The sequence below is a fragment of the Neolamprologus multifasciatus genome, chromosome 13 (assembly GCF_963576455.1).
Source record: "Neolamprologus multifasciatus chromosome 13, fNeoMul1.2, whole genome shotgun sequence".
NCBI lineage: Eukaryota > Metazoa > Chordata > Actinopteri > Cichliformes > Cichlidae > Neolamprologus > Neolamprologus multifasciatus.
In genome coordinates this window covers 23,634,558-23,652,748 of record NC_140451.1, presented here as the reverse complement: position 1 = coordinate 23,652,748, position 18,191 = coordinate 23,634,558, and the positions used below count along the sequence as shown (strand labels likewise).

At 37.4% G+C, this 18,191-nt stretch overlaps 1 protein-coding gene and 1 long non-coding RNA gene across 3 annotated transcripts in view; both read left to right on the top strand.

Moving 5' to 3' along the window:
* grid1a (glutamate receptor, ionotropic, delta 1a) overlaps positions 1 to 18,191 on the top strand; it is a 278,394-nt gene that overhangs the window by 63,317 nt on the left and 196,886 nt on the right. The window lies entirely within an intron of this gene.
* LOC146505592 (uncharacterized) overlaps positions 1 to 18,191 on the top strand; it is a 66,715-nt gene that overhangs the window by 25,193 nt on the left and 23,331 nt on the right. The window contains exon 2 of the long non-coding RNA XR_014877788.1: positions 1 to 18,191. This exon is cut by the window's left edge and continues 12,493 nt beyond it; it is cut by the window's right edge and continues 23,331 nt beyond it. This is a non-coding gene — a long non-coding RNA (uncharacterized LOC146505592).

Here is an 18,191-nt window from a genome sequence, read left to right as displayed (position 1 = left end):
TTAAAAATATTGTGAAATTGATAATTAAGTAGTCACCTTACTTTAATCTCCAAGGGGTTTTAGTTTTGTGATAAACAATTTGACTTCTGTTTTCCTTGTGTTGCTATGTTTTGCGTGTGCATGCGTTTGTGCTAATGTCTGCTTTTGTGTTTATGTCCCTAATAACAGTGGGCTCTATAGGCACACATACCATGAGCAATGGATACCTGCATTAGAGGTAGAGCCTTTTTCTTTAGGTAGGTGGCCTAATGGATAATGTATTTGTGACATAGGTTCCCCTATGCTCTATGTGTGTGTGTGAGTGAGAGTAATGTTTATAGTACATGTTCTCATCTGTGAGAGCTCATGCTGACACGTAGCTACAGCACTTAAAATGTGTCTAAGTGCCCAGGTATGAGCAGAACTGTTAGCAGCCAGATTGTACACTGTGTTCACTGCCTCTAAAAGGGAGTAAAGTCATGTTGCTGGAACTTTACAATGTCTATCTGCATCTTACCACTTTGCCCAGATGAGAAAGGTAGTTACCACCTACAAAGCAGGCTGAAGCAAAGACGTGTAGCATTTGCTAGAGGTCTTCCTTCTGCAGTTAGGAATGACAAATCTTGCTGGAAGGAATCCCTAGTTCAAATCCTAGCCACACACCTTTTCATGTACTTCATTCATTCGGTTCACAGCCTTCCTCTCTACTGTCACTATCAAAATAGAGGTAAAACATGACCAAGTTTAAATATAAAAAACAACAACACAAACTTAGGTTTATATTTAAACTATATTATTCCTTTTGTAAAACTGAAAACTCAATTTCTCAAATTAAAAACAACATATAATTATGTCTAAAAGCCACTAAATTAAAGCACAATTGTGTCAACCAAAAGAATAATAACAAAGCTCCTCTCTCACAAAAATAGGAAGAGCCAACCAGAGAGAAAATCAGCAGCAATTCGAGACCCACATCATCATCATCACATCCCAGGTTTTTCCTGAGTACTTCTCATCTTGTAAAGTCATTGCCAGTGTTCACTCTACATTTGGATCAAAGCGGTCGCTCACCATTTTAAGCTCACAGCCTTTTCTCATGGATTTTGTGCTGAAGCTGTTAGATTTTCTCACTGTCCTTCTCATTTTTAGTTTTTTTTTACGTTTGTTCTTTTTCTACAACCTTGTGATGATTAAAACACTCGAGGTCTTTACACCAAACTAATCACTGTGGTTTCACTGAATATTAAACCTATTACAAAACAGTCATTTACTGTATGCTATGCTGTCACATCCACTTAAGTTTAAATATATTAGCACATCATTTGCATATATTAGAATAGCAATTCAACGTGATAGTTACAGCCAGCTACTTGAGAATTATTGTGCACAAGCACAAAAAAAACCTCACAGCATATTTCACGTCTATCTCGCACATACTGACAGATGACAGATGTGCATGCTTTAAAAAGGAGTGAGACTTTAAAGAAATGGAACTTTTACAGCAAGAAAGCATGTAGGCCACAGCCTCACTACATGGAATGTTGCTATGGTTACACAGCGGGAAAGTACCACCCACTGACACTATCTAAATGTTTTTTTGGCTTAAGTGCCACCTTGTGTGCCCAGATCCTTAAAGCATAAATAAGCTCCAACTAGAGCAGTTTTGTGCTTATAGGATTTTTGAGATGTGTAACATTGGAGACTGACAGTGTGACAAAGCGTCATGTGGCCATGGCAGTGCTCTTTTCCTGCTTTCCATGGGATACCCTCTCCAAATTGTTCAGACCACTCAATGTCCAGCCAAGCAGGATTTAAGTGGGTTCAGGTGGAGTTTGTCATTGTATCACACACACACAGACAGACAGTGGCATGGAGCCCATCCTACCCGATAACAGTGATGGATCTTTTCATAGCCAAATGCAGTCTAACAGTAATCTCATTACTATTCATAAGAATCAAACTGTTTTCCTTTCAAAGATTTTCCCTGCCATTTTCTAAAAACATGGCTTTCGTTTTATTGCCTGGTCATTAAAAGTCACGACTGCTTCAACAAGTACGTGAACTTTTCACAGGTTAATTAACTGTGTTTCCTCACTGACTCCTTCAGTGAAACATGGATATGCAGCTATAGCCGTGCTGAGCCACCTGTGAGCAAACTTTGATCTGTTCTACATTTAATATCCCCCCTTTTATCTGATCATTCTATATTACATATTATACATTTTTGCAATAAATTGAAGACTTTTTTTAAAATTGTCCTCAAATAGGGCAAGAGGTGATGTATAGTACACAGGTCACCAATCTATCCCAGGGCACAAAAAGATGGAAAACCATTTACTCTCAGCACAGCAAAAGATTAAACGCAAATTTAAACCTACTGACATTAGACAATAATGCTAATGCTAGTTATTTTGGCATTTCATAAAAAAAAAAAACACGAGCTAATTTTCTATTTGATGTTAGCAGCACATTTAGAAAAAAAGTTAGTATGGGGATAACAAAGAGTACAAAAATACATGGTACTAGAAATAAACAGTTGGAGGAACATTTTTAATGTAATTTGATCTAATTAGGTTCATTAGCAGCAGGACAGTAAGATAAATGGGTATGAATAGAAGCATTAGAGAGGGAGAGTTTCTCAGAAGTAAAGATGCGAGGAGGCTCACCAATCTGCAAAAAAAACACATCCACAAATTGTGGAGCCATTTTAGAATATTGCTCCTGAATATAAAAATCCTATGACTTTGTATATGACATTATTTAAAAAAAACACACAATATCATCAAATCATTCTTGAGAAATATGTGTAGAAGAGATAAGGCAAACATCAATGCTTCATGCCTGTGAACAATGCATTGAAAATAGCCATGAAAATATCGCACTTGCTCAGGAACATTTCCAGAAATCAATGTCTGTGGACACAGTTCACCGTGCTATCCACAAATGCAGGTTAAAGCTCAATCATGCAAAGAAACAGCTAAGTGTGACCGTGATCCAGAAACACCACCATCTTCTCTCTTCCAAAGATGATTTAAAATTGACTGAGGCAAAGAATGTAACTGTTCTGTGGTCAGGTGACTCAAATGTTGAAGTTATTTTTGGAAAACCACATCCTCTGGACTAAAGGAGAGGGACCATCCAGCTTGCTATCAGCACTCAGTTCAAAAACCTGCATTGGTGCACTGGTGCCTATGGCAAAGGCACCAGACATTCTAAAAGATATAAACAGGTTTTACAGCAACATATACTCCCATTCCTGTGTCTTTTTCAGGAATTGCCTCATATGTTTCTGCAAGACAATGCTAACCCACACTCTGCAGCTATTGAAAAAAGCATGGCGCAGAAGAAGAGAAGATCCCTACAATTCTCCAAAATGCCCCAGTGGAACTAGAACTCATTACACAAATGTATAATATAGTTTGTAAGGCTTGAATCAATATTGTTTAATTTGGTTTTAGTTTATTTTTCTTATGTGAAAACTGTATGAAAATAGTGTAACTAAAACCTTATTTTCAAAGAGCAGTAAAAAAGGAGCAGTTTTGAATTGCTTGCTCCTATTCTCTGAGCCAGTGTCTTAAGTTAATTTATTCAGTAACACTTTTGGAAAACTTTTACACAATTTCATCTAGTTAGACCTTAGTTTCATTCATTATAGACTGTGAATGCTCAGTGGTGTAATCATCTTTTAATGTTTGGATTTCATTTGAGAACACTGGTTTTGAGCACAGAGAAAACTGTTTTGATACGATTATTTGGTTTTGCCAGGGGAGTTGGATGTTTTTAAATAGTTTACAGTCTGAAACTTGGATTGTTTAGAGGTTTGAGAAAAGGGTGGAAGGCTTTAGCAAAATTTTAAAAACTGGGATAGAGAAAAAAAATATGATATGATTTTGAATTTCAGTGTATTTTTGTCAAACTAGAAATAACTTGTTTTTATAAGACCTCAATCATGTTTATTTGGATTTGTCTCTATATTTTTAAGTTATGAGAAAACAAAAGTCACATTTTAGTAAATGCCGATTCATGTGTCCAACAATAAAAGCTTTTTTGAGCATACAATCAAGAGGTTTATACCATGTTGCACTAAAGTCTGCAACATTCGGGCTGGTAGAATTATCACAGTGGCACAACAATAAGTGGCACATCCATCTGGAGGTTGTTCCTCAACAGGTAACTCATGCAAGTATTCAAATAAAATGACTGAAAGTTTGTGTCAGCAGCCTTTTAAGGAATCATCAATCTGAGCGACCTGCTGCTTGGTATTACTTATCTCTTACTAGAAACAAATAGCTTTTATACTATATGTACATGAAAGCCTTAGGGGACAAGAAGGAAAATGTAAGCCACATAATGAACTTTCCAGGTTAGTGATCGTGAGTAAAATTATATTTGTATTGTGGTTTTGCTCTGAAATTGAATTCTTTAATGTTTTTTACTCTGTATGCGCATAAATATAATAACAAACAAATGACACACTTTGACTATTTTGTTGTGCACAAGGGATTTAAATTCCCAGAATGAGTAAATGCATAATTTTGAAAGATAAAAGAAAATTTTGTTAAAATTGTACCCACCTTCAGTGTGTTCAGGAGATGCATGCTAAAGTATATCAAGTGAAGTAAACTGTATTCATAACTATATTTTAAATCCACTTAAATAGAATTAAGATTGTTTCACATACTCTTTTAGACCCTTGTTGCATAAATGTTTTATGTAATCATCTTAAAAAATTCTATGTTAACTTGTGATAATGTGTATCATACTATTCTGAGACCAATGTCGATTTTAATGGGTCCAACAAATGTCTGTTATCACCAACTTACAATGATTTGTGCTGCAGTGACATTTAATGCTACCTCTCCACGTGGTCTGAATGTGAGTTGTTACTAGTCCAACATGTCCTCTAAAATTCAGAGGAATGGAGGGTTGAAAAAAACCTGGTGGGTGGAGGAGGCGGGGGATGCTTTAGCAGGATGCAAAGCCTTTGTATACTGTAGGAGTGTCAGCATGGTAGGACAAAGAGGAGAAAAGCATTTTTCTTGGCTCTGAAACAAATGAACAGCCTCTACAGGGTCGTGGCTGTTGTCGCTGTGATTAGCCCCTTAACTACAGGGTTGTTCATCTGTTGCTGTGGCAAAGCTGTGCTTTTCAATGTCAGAGTGTTTGTTATTCCTCCAGAGGAGCAACTGGTGTCCGATTTTAGTGCCTCTGTTACCTTAGACCATATGAGAACAGCTGATTGATGTGTGTGAATGTGAGCATCGGTGGTGTGATTGGCATTAAGCTTCTTTTACCACAAAACCGCTCCTGTGGTCCATTTGGGTCTGACGGGTGCTGATTAGGTTCAAGTGCTCCTCGACTACAGATGCCATTTGAAGATTGCTTTTATCCCCCTTGAAACACAGGGACAGATAAGAAACTGAATTTTCTTCTTTGGGGATCCAAAAAGCTTCCTCCCACATAAACAGAAATACACATAGCCAGCACAGTGTTTCCTTACCTCTTCGCTTTCTGTCTTTAGCCTTTATTCAAGAAGCTATACATACAAATATATACTGCAAATTATATTTGCCTGCTCCAGGGCAGTTCCCCTCAAAAAAGAAAACGATGCTGAGAATGATTGGTCTTGAAAATCCTTTTAACTCCGCGGTTTTCCACCACTCCTCTATGCCATCTTATCTTTCCCATACAGCATGCTGAGCAAAAGTATTTATGCCCCGCTGTCTCTTCGTGGGATCAGCAGTTTTTTCAAAGTCTTTGCCATGAATATCTTAAAAGCAACCTCATAAATTAGCAAAATTGTGTAATTTTACATTCCAACAAACACATGTTCAAATAGTTGCAAGACTGCTGTTGTTTAGACATCAGCAAATCTGACAACAAGTTGTAACAAAGATCAAATCTCACGACCTGAAAGTTGCTTCATAAAGAATGAAAAAGCCTGCATTAGCCTGTTTTATGAAGCTATAACTCAAAAGTAGTGTGACCGCAAGTCAAGGCATGTTTAAAAGCAAGAATTTAAAGAACACATCTGAGATATAAAAATAATAATAATAATTCACAGTTAGGATATCTTACAGTTCTACCAAATGTGTAAACACATTTCCAGAAACTGTGGCTCAATTTCTCAAAACTCTGAAAACAAACTGAAAAGAGTTAACTGCTTTGTCACAACTTCACAGATCTCATGCAAAATGAAACATGACACTAAAAACCATGTTCCCTCTGCTCAAAACCGATTCCTTCTGCCAAAACAATACAAAGAGTCATAATGTGCCAATCGGATAAACACTAATGTGATTCATTCAAAACACTAACACTAGAAGTCTCTATTTTTTGACTATAAGCGGTTACATGTTACGTATTCAAATGCATACAGTACAATACGATACAAGTGGAAATGAGTTACTGTTTTCTTATTTTTGGTGAGGTGTAGGGTTAACATTGACATAGCATTTATAGTAATAAGTATATATGTAACAAAAATGTTGCCCGTCTTACATAGTATTAGCAAAACTCACCTATACAGTACAATGCGAAACAAACAATCAGTGCAGAGCCACCATCTGTTGTGCCCTTTTTTTACAAGGGTGAGACTAATTGTTAATGAGGTGTTCCTAGTTGTTCAATTTGTGTTCAGATATTTGCACAAGTGTGATTTGGAATTCCACTTGAGTGAGACCAGTGCTTAGAGTTTAGCAGTTTTGGGTCAAGTTATCAATACATGAGCTTTATATTTTCAGAATTGTGTGCATAGTTTTCCTGTGTGTGCAGTTGGGGAAAAGTGTGCATTCAAAATTAGGACAGTTTAAATTCATGAACACCAAGCATAATATGAAGCTGGTATCATGAGCACTGAAAATGTACACCCACTCTCTAAAGACCGTATATATTTGCTTGCTCTTCAAAAATTGAGGCCTTTAAAACAAATGTGATGTGAATACCATTGTCCTTTTTTTTCTTTTTTACTTGAACTTTAAGATTATTACGAAATATTATTAGGAATATTAACCGTTTCAGCTAAATGAATGCTTTTCAACTTTAAATCCCTAGGCTACCTTCTTTTGGAATTCCTGGCATGCTACGCTGCTGGCTTGTGCTGAAGCACTTCCCGCTCTTAGACTGTAATAGAAAACTTTATACTTACTACAACTTTGAAGTCCCTCAAAGTACTCAGAGTAGATGCTCGTCACAGGGAAGCGGTCCACCCGTGATACTCCTGGGATTTGTGGATGAGCGTATTACGAGCCGGTGCTGGAGCACAGTGTGTATATCACACTATAGTAATATTAATAAAACCTGAAGTGCTTTCCAGGCAACTCTCACCATTTCCCAATACTGACTCAAAGCAATAAAAATGTCCACAGGTGGGTGTGCGGGGATGGTGGATAACACATTGAAAAAGAAATGTATGAAAATTGTGTGACTCGAATTCCCTGCTATTTGAAAGGCTTTGAAAGTAGTCCCTATCTGCACTCTCACGAGATCAGTTTGTTGTGTCATATGAGTATGTGATAATGCAGTTTTTTGTGGGTCCACAGCCTTGTAATGGGTGTAATTCTATGACCATGGAGTCATGATGTGTTGACTGGATTTCAGAACACTTGTTGTATGAATGGCTGAATTTGATGACTATATCCCATGTTTTCTCCTTGTTCTCTCTTAGCTTTCCACTGTTTCTTTAATGTTTGTATTGTACATATTAATCTGTTTGAAGTTCATTGACCTCATCTATTACCTGTTTTCCATCTCTCCACTTTATTTGTGTTCTCTACCTAGCTCTCATTTCCGTGTCTTTGTTTCTCTCGCTGCCATCCTAACCAGTTATTTACACCTCTTACTTTTTCGCTCTATTATCCCATAATTTCTCTTTACAGGTCCATCTCACCCTTTCCTGCCTCTTTTATCTCCCCTTTCCCCCTTTTTAATAGCTCCCTGGATGTCAACTGCCTCTTATGGCTATCGTTTTCTCTTTTCCCCTCTAGCTTTCCTTTTTGTGTCCTGCCCCATCCCCTACCCTTCCATCAATAAGGATTTATACTTCAGCTGTGTGTAGGCAGGAGGAGGGCAGAAAAGATACATATGAGAAAAAGCCAAAAGAGAGATCAGAGTGACCATCGGATGAAGCGCAAGAATGCCAGGATGAATAGTAAATGAGAGAGCTCCTAAGGCTGAACTAATTGAAAACCATTCTCCCCTCTGAGTCAGTTTAGCAGCAGCAGTTGTAAGGAAATTCTCACTGAGATAGCGAGAAGAGTAGAAAGGGGATGAAGAAATAAGAGAAAGAAAGAAAGTATGGATGATAGCACAAGGCAAGTAGGAGAAAGACCAAGAGATTGGATAACAAATATAAAAAAAGAGAACGGGGGAGAGAGATAGCTCCTCTAGCCAGACTAATTGAATTCCGATTTTCCCTCTGAGATTGGTTAGCAGCAGCAGGCAGGCAGACAGGCTGCCCCGAGCATGGATCAACTCTATCCAACCAATCACACTAATACACTGTTTATGTCCAATCCAGTGCAGCCTGTTCAATAGCTTCTTCTCCAGTACAAAGCTAAGAGAGAATTTGCTGAAGCCAGAGCCAACTTAAAAAAAAAAGAAACACAATTGAAACGCCTAAAATGAATCCTGGAACTTCTGTCTAAGTCAGGGGTCAGCAACCTTTAACACCCAAAGAGCCATTTGGACCCGGTTTCTACGCAAAAGAAAACACTGGGAGCCGCAAATCTAAAATGAAGATAACACTGTATATATTGTTTTTTACCTTTATGCTTTGTGTGAACAACTAAGGTGTGTTGCTTATGAAATCCATGAAGTGCTACAGAGAAAATTACATGTTATTTTTGTAATTAACACATTTTGAACTCTTAAAGAAATATAACAAAAGGAAAGACACCCAGCTGAACTAAAATGATCCATGTAGCAAACAAAAACTGTTGTGAGCTGCCATCCTTATATCGCCTTTGGGCTTTTGGAGCCTTGACATGGCTTTTAAAAAAATAATTGGAAAAAAAGCACTATGCTGCTAAAAAATAAATATTATTTGCAAAATTCTGCTTAAATATGTATTTTACCTGGTTAATGTGTGTGGCGGGCCGTGGTCTGCAGCACAATCACGCCTCGCCGCCTTAGCTTCTGTGCTCTCTATGCTGTTGTGTTGGTATGTGTTGGGCTGTGAGGTGAAAAGCTACAGCCAGCTGTATACGTACAGCAACTGTGTGTGAAAAGTGGTCAATAAAGAGATGCTGAAAAGCGTGTTCATGGAAACGTCGTCGGGTCTGCCGTGGTATGTTTACAATGGAACTTCTGCTCCTGAACATCAGCGCACAGCGTCTGCAAATCGGGGCTGTACGAAGTCACTTTCATCTTTACGCAGGACGGTATGCTGTCATCTGTGAGGCATGAGCGGTGTTTGTTTTAACATAGTTCACGGTGGAGCTGCTGACATAATGTAGATCGGAAGATCCATAATTGGCCTACCTGGGGAAGAAAGTCTCGATTATGCATGGCGTTTCGGTGGGTACACCAGTGTAACAGGTGTTGTGCCAAAAAGTGATTTCCAATGTTTCCGTGTGTTCTTTATGTGTAATATCATTACTTATGTTGCTAAATAGACTTTGGTGAACAGGTATTGCAAAGGGGTTATATACAATTTTTTTAAAAAATTACCTGTTTCTCAATTATCTTTGTAGCTGTGTTATTGTACTTAATTATAAACAATCAGCTTCCTTTTGTCCACTTAAAATATGTTTACAGAACTATTTTTGCATTTGTTGCAATTTCAGCTGTCATCTTGGCCAGATTACTCTTAAAAGAGACATTTTTAAAGTAAACAAGAATTTTTTAACGACATAAATAAAGGATACATAAAACTCACTACCAAAAATTGATTGCGGCTTCTACCTTGTTACAGGAATGCTGTTTGTTGGTCAAGATGACTTGATATAATTCATGAGGGATATATTTGACATATGTTTCACATATTGTAGATCAACAAGTTATTTATAGCAGTTTAAATACAAGCAATCAGTTTTTGGCAAATGCTGGAAATCAGTTTTTGGCAGACAATCGCTTTTTAGCACAACACCGGCTTCCACGAGTGTGGCGCTTATTTTGAGCGATGAAAAAATAATAGAATAGAATTTTATTTTTGTATTTCAATATCACAATAATCTTCCAATTTAGAACTACAAGTTTTAAAAAAAAGAACTAACATAAATAAAATACACTTCAGCTAAATACTAAATACTAAATACTAATTTATTTTCCCAAACCACACGGAATCCTTATACGGAGTATAAGGACTAAAGAGCCGCATGCCGCTCCGGAGCCGCAGGTTGCCGACCCCTGGTCTAAGTGATAAATCATATTTCTTATGTCGTGTATTATCATTTTATATTAAAAAAAATCAAAATCAAAATTAGGTAAAGCAGTGTAAACTGTGAAATGTGAAAAGCAGTACATTTAGCCAGGTCTGTATTGGTCCTGCTTGCTCTCAGGAGGCAGTAGCCAATGGGAATCCAATTACTGGAGAACATATTACTTTGTCCTTAAAGGATGAGTCAGGGGAAGGTCTATAATTTTTAATATGTCAAGAAATCCAGAGTAAGACCAAAGCTGAATTGACTGTGCTAACAGTTATTACCTGTGTAACCTGAGCCTGGTATAAATGATTCCTCTGTGCTACAGATCTACCTTGTTGGGTGTAATATCTAAAATTCATGTCAGTGAGCCACACTGTTCCACTGGCTGACATGTTCATGGACATATTTGAGTTGAACTGTCATCTGCCATGTACAGTTTGAGTAACAAGTGCTCAAAAGTGTAATATCCTGCTAATCGCTGAAATCCCCTTTTTTATAATGGAACAAAGATGTGTGGAGGTAGGTTAACAGGAAAATGGTTACGCAAAAATCACCGATGATATTGGTGGTATTTAATTCGTTCATAGTATGTAAAATCTAGAAGGCCAGTTGGCCATTAGTTATACGCAGTTTTTTCAAACAATATTCTCTTGTGTCTAATGGAAGTTTGCGTGCATGTGTGTCCAGGTGCACTTGCCTGACCCTAATTGCACATTTGTATTTGAGTCTTGTCTGCACTTAGACTGCCTGTGTGCCTCCAGCTGCGTCGTAAAGCATGAGGGTGCCTCTCTCTATGCTCATTATTTGACTCGTTCTCCTCAGTCTCCTCTGTCTCCCTCAGTGCTCTACGTCACTACCCATCACCACTCAGCCTTTATGAATATTTAACCATTGTTCAAGCGTCTCTGCTCTCTGCACACTTCTTTTATTTCCGTATTTTTTCTTATCCTCTGTCGTACCTTTATGTTATGCTCCACACATTTGTCTCTCTCTTTCTCCTGCTGAAACTCTTGTAAGTCATCTGTAGTCTCTTTCCCTCTATTACTCTCTGTCTGCCTGCCTCTGTATCTGTTTCGGCAAATCATTTGCTCTTCCGTACAGTGGAGGAGGAAGCTGCTGCTACACACCCTGCCCCTTAACGCCCAGTCGTTGTTTCTTATTTAATCTGTTCCGCTTTATTGAATTTAATTATTTCTAAATGATTAACTCAGAGTTCAGGGTGGGGTGTGGAGGGGGAGCAGGAGGACATATGTTCTGCGATAGGGTAAAAGGGCCACTGGAAGAAAGATAGTGAGGATCGTGGCTTTTTGTTTTGGAGCCAGGCAGAGTAAATAGCCTTGTGTGCACACTCATCAGTCTTTGATTCCATTACTGCAGCATGACTGCAAATGCATGCCCCGCTCCCACCCGCCAGCTCTTCTCACCCTCAAACACACTAAACACAATTGCAATATATACTTTTCTTTGTGTAGTCTTGGGACAGAGAAAAAGAATATTTGCATATTCTCTTAAAATATTATACTACATATCTGAATGTCTTCAGGTACCAAATAGTCTATTTTTTATGTGTCAGTGTGTGTGTGTGTTTATTTGTGTTTCTGTATGACAGGTATAAAGGAGAAGCAGGTACTGTTTGCTTTCACATTGCCATACCTCAAAAAGAGGTATTCATTACAGCGCCACAAGGTGCTGAAAGGAGCTGTAATGATTTTCAATAGGCTGTCAGCTCTTTATATGAAAATGTGAAAAGAAAAAAGTAGAATGATGGGCTTTAACAATGCTGCAGTGCCCCTCCAATCACAGTGGAAATACTCATATAGAGTTGCAGAAAGCATATACAAAACCCAGAAATGGACTTGCATAAATCCATAAACATAGGCATCCATCCACACAGTGTGCACACCCCTGAAATGTCGTTTCAGATTCCAGACTTATATGTATAATTCAAACTGAGAACAGAACTTTTAGCAGGTAAGACAGCATCTTTTTTTCCCATTTTTGAGACAACAAATTTGGGGTTGGGTGTTTGGATCAAAAGTTACATTACTGGCTGAACATGAGGAGCAGAAGCGACCTAAGCAATAGGATCCCAGGACTTTTCAGTAACATTACAATAGGAGATGCAGAGTTTCTATTTCACTACTAAGGGGCAGAAAAGAACAAATGCTGGATCTAATCATCATTTAAAGATTCAATCACTTCTCATTTATTGCACAGCTGAGTCAGCAGTCTTAAGTGAGACATAGCCTATTGAGCACTCGTAACTGAATGAGTCTACCAACCAACAGGTGTCAACAACAGCTGCCAAAAGGTGTGAATTTCTTGAGCTAGTGTATACACCTTAATTCTCTGATTATGGATATCATTTATAATATACATTTTGACTAAAAAGGCCTTTCATGTTTTATTAAATAGCTGTATCTCAGTACAGCACCATGATCCATCTCAAAAATGAGGGAATGGCATAATTTCAGGAACACATCAAACAGCTGAGCTTAGTAGTTTTTCCACAACTTATGACTTATTTCTGATGGCAAATTATATGTATCTCTATTTACTGTCTATTATTCTTTCAGTTTAAACTTAGTCCTCCCCAAGCTACCTCTTTAATAATTAAGCTAACTAAACAAAAATCTAAAAACAAATAGCCAAATCATTAGTTTCACCTTGCTAGTACTGGGTTTGATCCCCTTTGGCTTTCAGAGCTGCCTTGAGTCTTCACAGCATAGATCCAACAAGTTGCTGGAAATATTCCTCAGAGATTTTGGTCCATATTAACATGATAGGATCAGACAGTCCCTGCAGATTTGTGAGCTGCACATCCATCATATGAATCTCCGCATCTCAATCGTAGTCTACTGGATTGAGATCTGGTGATAATAAAGGCCATTTTAGTACAGTGAACTCACTGTCATGTTAAAAAACCCTCCCTGAGATGATTTAAGCAATGTGACATGGCTCCACAGTGTAAGATGGGTACACTGTGGTCATTAATGAGTGGAAATGGTCAGCAACAATATCCAGGTAGGCTGTGGTGTTTAGATGATGCTCTGTTGGTATGAAAGCATGAAATTCTTTCTTGTTTTCACCATGGTTGAAGATTTAAAATAAGTACATACAGGTAAACAGATGTACCTAACAAATTGACCAGTGAGCGTAAGCAGCTGTAGTTAAATAAATCCAAGAAAAAGATCTAAACATTTGTAATTAAATTAATAAGACCTTCAGATTTTACTGTGATGGAAATCCTAATTAAACTAATAAAGCAGCTTTGTCAGTGGCACACACAGCCAATTTGTTTGATAATATTCATGAATTATAAAGGATGTAATTATGTTGCCACAAGGAAATTAATTTTAGTCTTTTCAAACATGCTATACTACGGCACCTCTCTTTTTGAGTTATTTGAAGTACCAGTTCATTAAAATTCTCAAAAGCCCCTAGGTCAAGGCTTGGTAAAATGCAGTTTAGTGGTGCTAAAAAACTAAGTAGGTTTAAGCAGAGATACTGGTTTTGTACGCAAGTAAAAAGATAGCTTAGTCACACAAATTAGCCACTTCTTCTCCATCCCCTCCATAATGTTTGTAGCGCTGTGTGATCAGATTGCAGCATTTTTGAGGCATTTGGACCCCTCAAAAATGCAAAACCTTTGCAAAACATGATAAATTAAAGTTGAAAGTCCTCACTTCAATCACATATTGATCATTTGATTTACAATCCACTGTGGTGGATTACAGAACTACAACAATCTATGTCCCAATAATATGAGCGGCTGTACTGTATGTGTCCATTGCATTTGGACCACACCACATTGTCTGCACCATAGTCATGCACTTGCTTAAGCATACTGTGATATTTCTCCACAGGGGGACATAATTCAAAGGAATTTATTTAATATTATCATTGTTTGTACTGCTTCTACATGATGCCAGCTACCAGCAGAGGGTTTAGGATGGGTTAATAAGTAGAAAGGACCCCTCAGCAAACTGTAAAGTTTATTCAGTTGCCAGCTAATTATTGCTTAAAGCATTCGTGTGGCCTCTCTGATGTCCACAAGTTTGGTATTGGAGCCTGTCTGCTTACTAAATATCTTGATTTTGTAGTGGTTTAATACATTGCTGGACTAAAACACTAACTGCTAGTTAACCATATGTGCCACAGTTACTATCAGGATTATTGTTTTTGAAAATGAAAAACAGCATATCATTTTGAATAAGCAGGTCACTTTTAATGACGATGATAATGATTGATGATATACATTTGCAAATATACATTAAATGGCAAGCAGCTACTTAGATGGTGACATAAGATGACATTCGTTTTAGAAGTGCCACCTGCGCAACAGGTGCGGCACATTTTGTTGATAAGTTGATTTATGATTGTGGAAGAAAAAAATGCTAATTTAGGTTCAACAGACAAGATGATGAAGCAGAAGGGACTATGTTATAAAAATTTGAGAACATAACAGAGGGAGGTGGGAGAAATGTAAATAGCCAACAGGTGGTGCTTAAATTAGGTAATGAATGAAGGCATAGAGGAGATTCTAATGTCCTTTTCCTCGTGGCCTTAATGAGGCTATTTTTTTCTTGTAATTTCTATCATAGAAAGAGGGGGAAAACACATTCTCAACTTGAGTCAGTAACAGCTTCATAGCTGCAATGCCAAAATCAACAACCTTGGGCTCTAAGGATAAGAGACACTTGAGGGAGTTTTGAAATACAAGTAGGCTCTTTGTCATCATCACCACCCGAGAGTGAGATTTGGAAAACTACATAAATGAGGATTTTTCTGTTTTGCATATAATAAAATCCTGAAATTATAACATTAAATACCATGTTATTAAAATGATTACCTCATATCTACAAAATATGACGCAACAGAAACTCCTTAAGGAAATTTGTGACACCAGTCCTCCATTGTTTTGTTTTGTTGCTCTGCTTCTGTAAGTTATATCTGCAAAAATCCTTGTTCTGATCAGAGAACATAAAAGAGATATTTGGTTTTACAGCCTAATCAACAATCATCAAAACTGATCATTAAGTCTTTGAAAAATTGTTAATAAAACAAAATCACAGGAAAAACACGTGGCGCATGTAGGAACAAGCACAGGTAGAAATGGATGATCGTGAACGCCTGTTCATATCTGCTTTTATTGTCTACTGAAAATCAGGCTTTTGCTTCACTCACTCGTAGGTTTGCATTCATTCTGCTTTACCAGTTAGCAGCAGCATCATTGATTGTGTATAAAACGTAACCTTTGTGTTTTCACGGGTGCTTTTAAGGATTTGACGTTGCATTCGAAACCTTTCTTGATTGTTCTTTGTGCGGGCTTTACATTTATTTTGCCATGGAGAACTCTTTAAAATGGTGGCAAATTCTGTTTTAAAGACATATAGCTTACCAGGTTATAATAAGGGGCCATTTGAAGTGGAAACAGTTAAGGTTACTGTTTTGATGCATTTGCTATCATTTTATGTAATGAGAACTGGCAGAATTGAGGTGGACTGGCATAAAGACATTGATTTACATCGTTTTTTATCAATTGCTCGATCTGTTTACATCTCATGATGTTGAAAATTAAATATATAAAGTTGTTGTCACCTTGTAAACATATTCAAATATCAGATATTACTTGCAATTAATGTAATATAAAGGTCAGCTTATGCTCTTGCTGCTGTAGATAAAACAGAGCATAATATTACATGATACTGAAGAGTATTCACTTACAGTGTTTTACACGATTTCCTGGTCCAGTACCTAATGTAGGAAACAAATTAATACAACATGTCACAATCACTGGTTTACCATTTAGCTATGTGATGTGAGAAATGGGATTTGGCATGAAACCTTTCAGTCTTCCTAATAACCTAGACAACTTTGAGCAAGTACGTTTTCATATAAAATTGTCTTTCAGCTACACGTATAAGTGTCTCACTATGGCTACATGAGATTGTTTTAGAATGAGACAATCCTCTAAAGGAACCCATATAGAAGTCTCCATATTGCATTACTGTGAGAGCATACAGGCAGCTTTAAATGAACACTCTTGCAACTGGGGCTTCATTGTCTCTCTCAAAGACTTCTGAGCTGTGTGTTTACAACAAATAGTCTGAAGGGTTTATTCCATTAGTTTGGCCTATGTGGTCAGGTGGATAAACTCAAACCAGACCGAGGAACTGACCTGAGAAAAGTGAGTATGGCTGTCTTGTTTGTCTTCTTCTCTTGTGGAAATGACTTCAAAATGCATTTGATCACTGAAATATAAACAGATAAAGTTGACATTGGAAGGCCTTGAGTTAGTCACGCTTCTAACTCTGTACTGTGAACCCACACAAAAAGACTCATACAGAAATATAACAATCTAGGGCTCCATAATTAATCCAGTGTTACCTTCAATCACAATTTCAGCTTCCTGAGTGATACTGAAAATATTCACCAACTAGAGGTTGGCAGATTGATCCAAATATCAATAGTATTGATACTGGTATTGGATCGATACTATCGTGTCAAGATTGATGCTGTTTTCTCTAAGTTCAGTATGTACTCCATTGAATTGTAGGTTGTTTGGGGAGTTTAAAGACAGGTACATTTACATTCCAGGTCTCAAAAAAACATGAAAAGTTTAAAGGCGTGTTTTGCTGTTTTAACTAATTATCATGGAAAATAAAAAATCAGAGTGATTTAGTGCTAATTAAAATTATTGTTCAGAATTTGCAAATTGATGTCTCATAAATCATGACACACTGGTATTGGTATGGGCAATACTGGTCCTGGATTAGCTTTGTATAAATGTAATAAATTTAATATATATTTGCAGCACTACAACCGACAAAACACAAAACAGGCTTCAAACAAAGGCAGATCAAGCGCTCCCTAAACCCCCTCCTCACGACATTTCTGCTAGCTGTGCTCTGCACTGTGCAGCTTAAAGTTTCCTGGACTAGTTTTGACAAGAAACACAATGTCAAAAGGCAGTTATAAATCAAAATTCAAATGTTTGCTAGAGCAGAAGGAAAAGACCTTGTCCCTCAAATCAGATCATGATCCACTGTTTACAAGTAGGCTACTTTAGTTTTAGGGCAAGTGATGCTAATCCAGAAAAGAATCATGTGCAAAGGATGCTGCTGCAAAGTAGTACAGCTAACTTGAAAACATATCATAACCTAAAGCCTTTTTTCTTATATCTGTATCCTAGAATGCTGCTAGCTTTCCAGCCTGGTGACATCTTTCTACTTAAACATTCTTATATACTGCAATTTGTCTTGTTGCCTAAACCAGAGTTTACTGTTTGCCTTGAGTATAAATGCAAGTGAGGAAACAATATTTAATAAAGACATACAGTAACTGTTACTGCTGCCTGATGAGGATTAACTGAAAGCAGGGAATGGAATTACCAATAATCATCCCACAGATGTAATATTATCTACAGCTACTCTTAGTTTCATTGATGTTAAGTTAGACTCTTTTTCTCCAATTGATCTTTCTGAGTTAACTTCAATAATTACTTCCTCCAAACCATCAACGTGTCTTTTAGACCCCATTCCTACAAAACTGCTCAAAGAAGTCCTACCATTGATTAATTCTTCGATCTTATATATGATCAACCTATCTCTAATAATCGGCTATGTACCACAGGCCTTCAAGGTGGCTGCAGTTAAACCTTTACTCAAAAAGTCATCTCTAGACCCAGCAGTCTTAGCTAATTATAGGCCAATCTCCAACCTTCCTTTCATATCAAAAATCCTTGAAAGAGTAGTTGTCAAACAGCTAACAGATCATCTGCAGAGGAATGGTTTATTTGAAGAGTTTCAGTCAGGTTTCAGAGTTCATCACAGCACAGAAACAGCT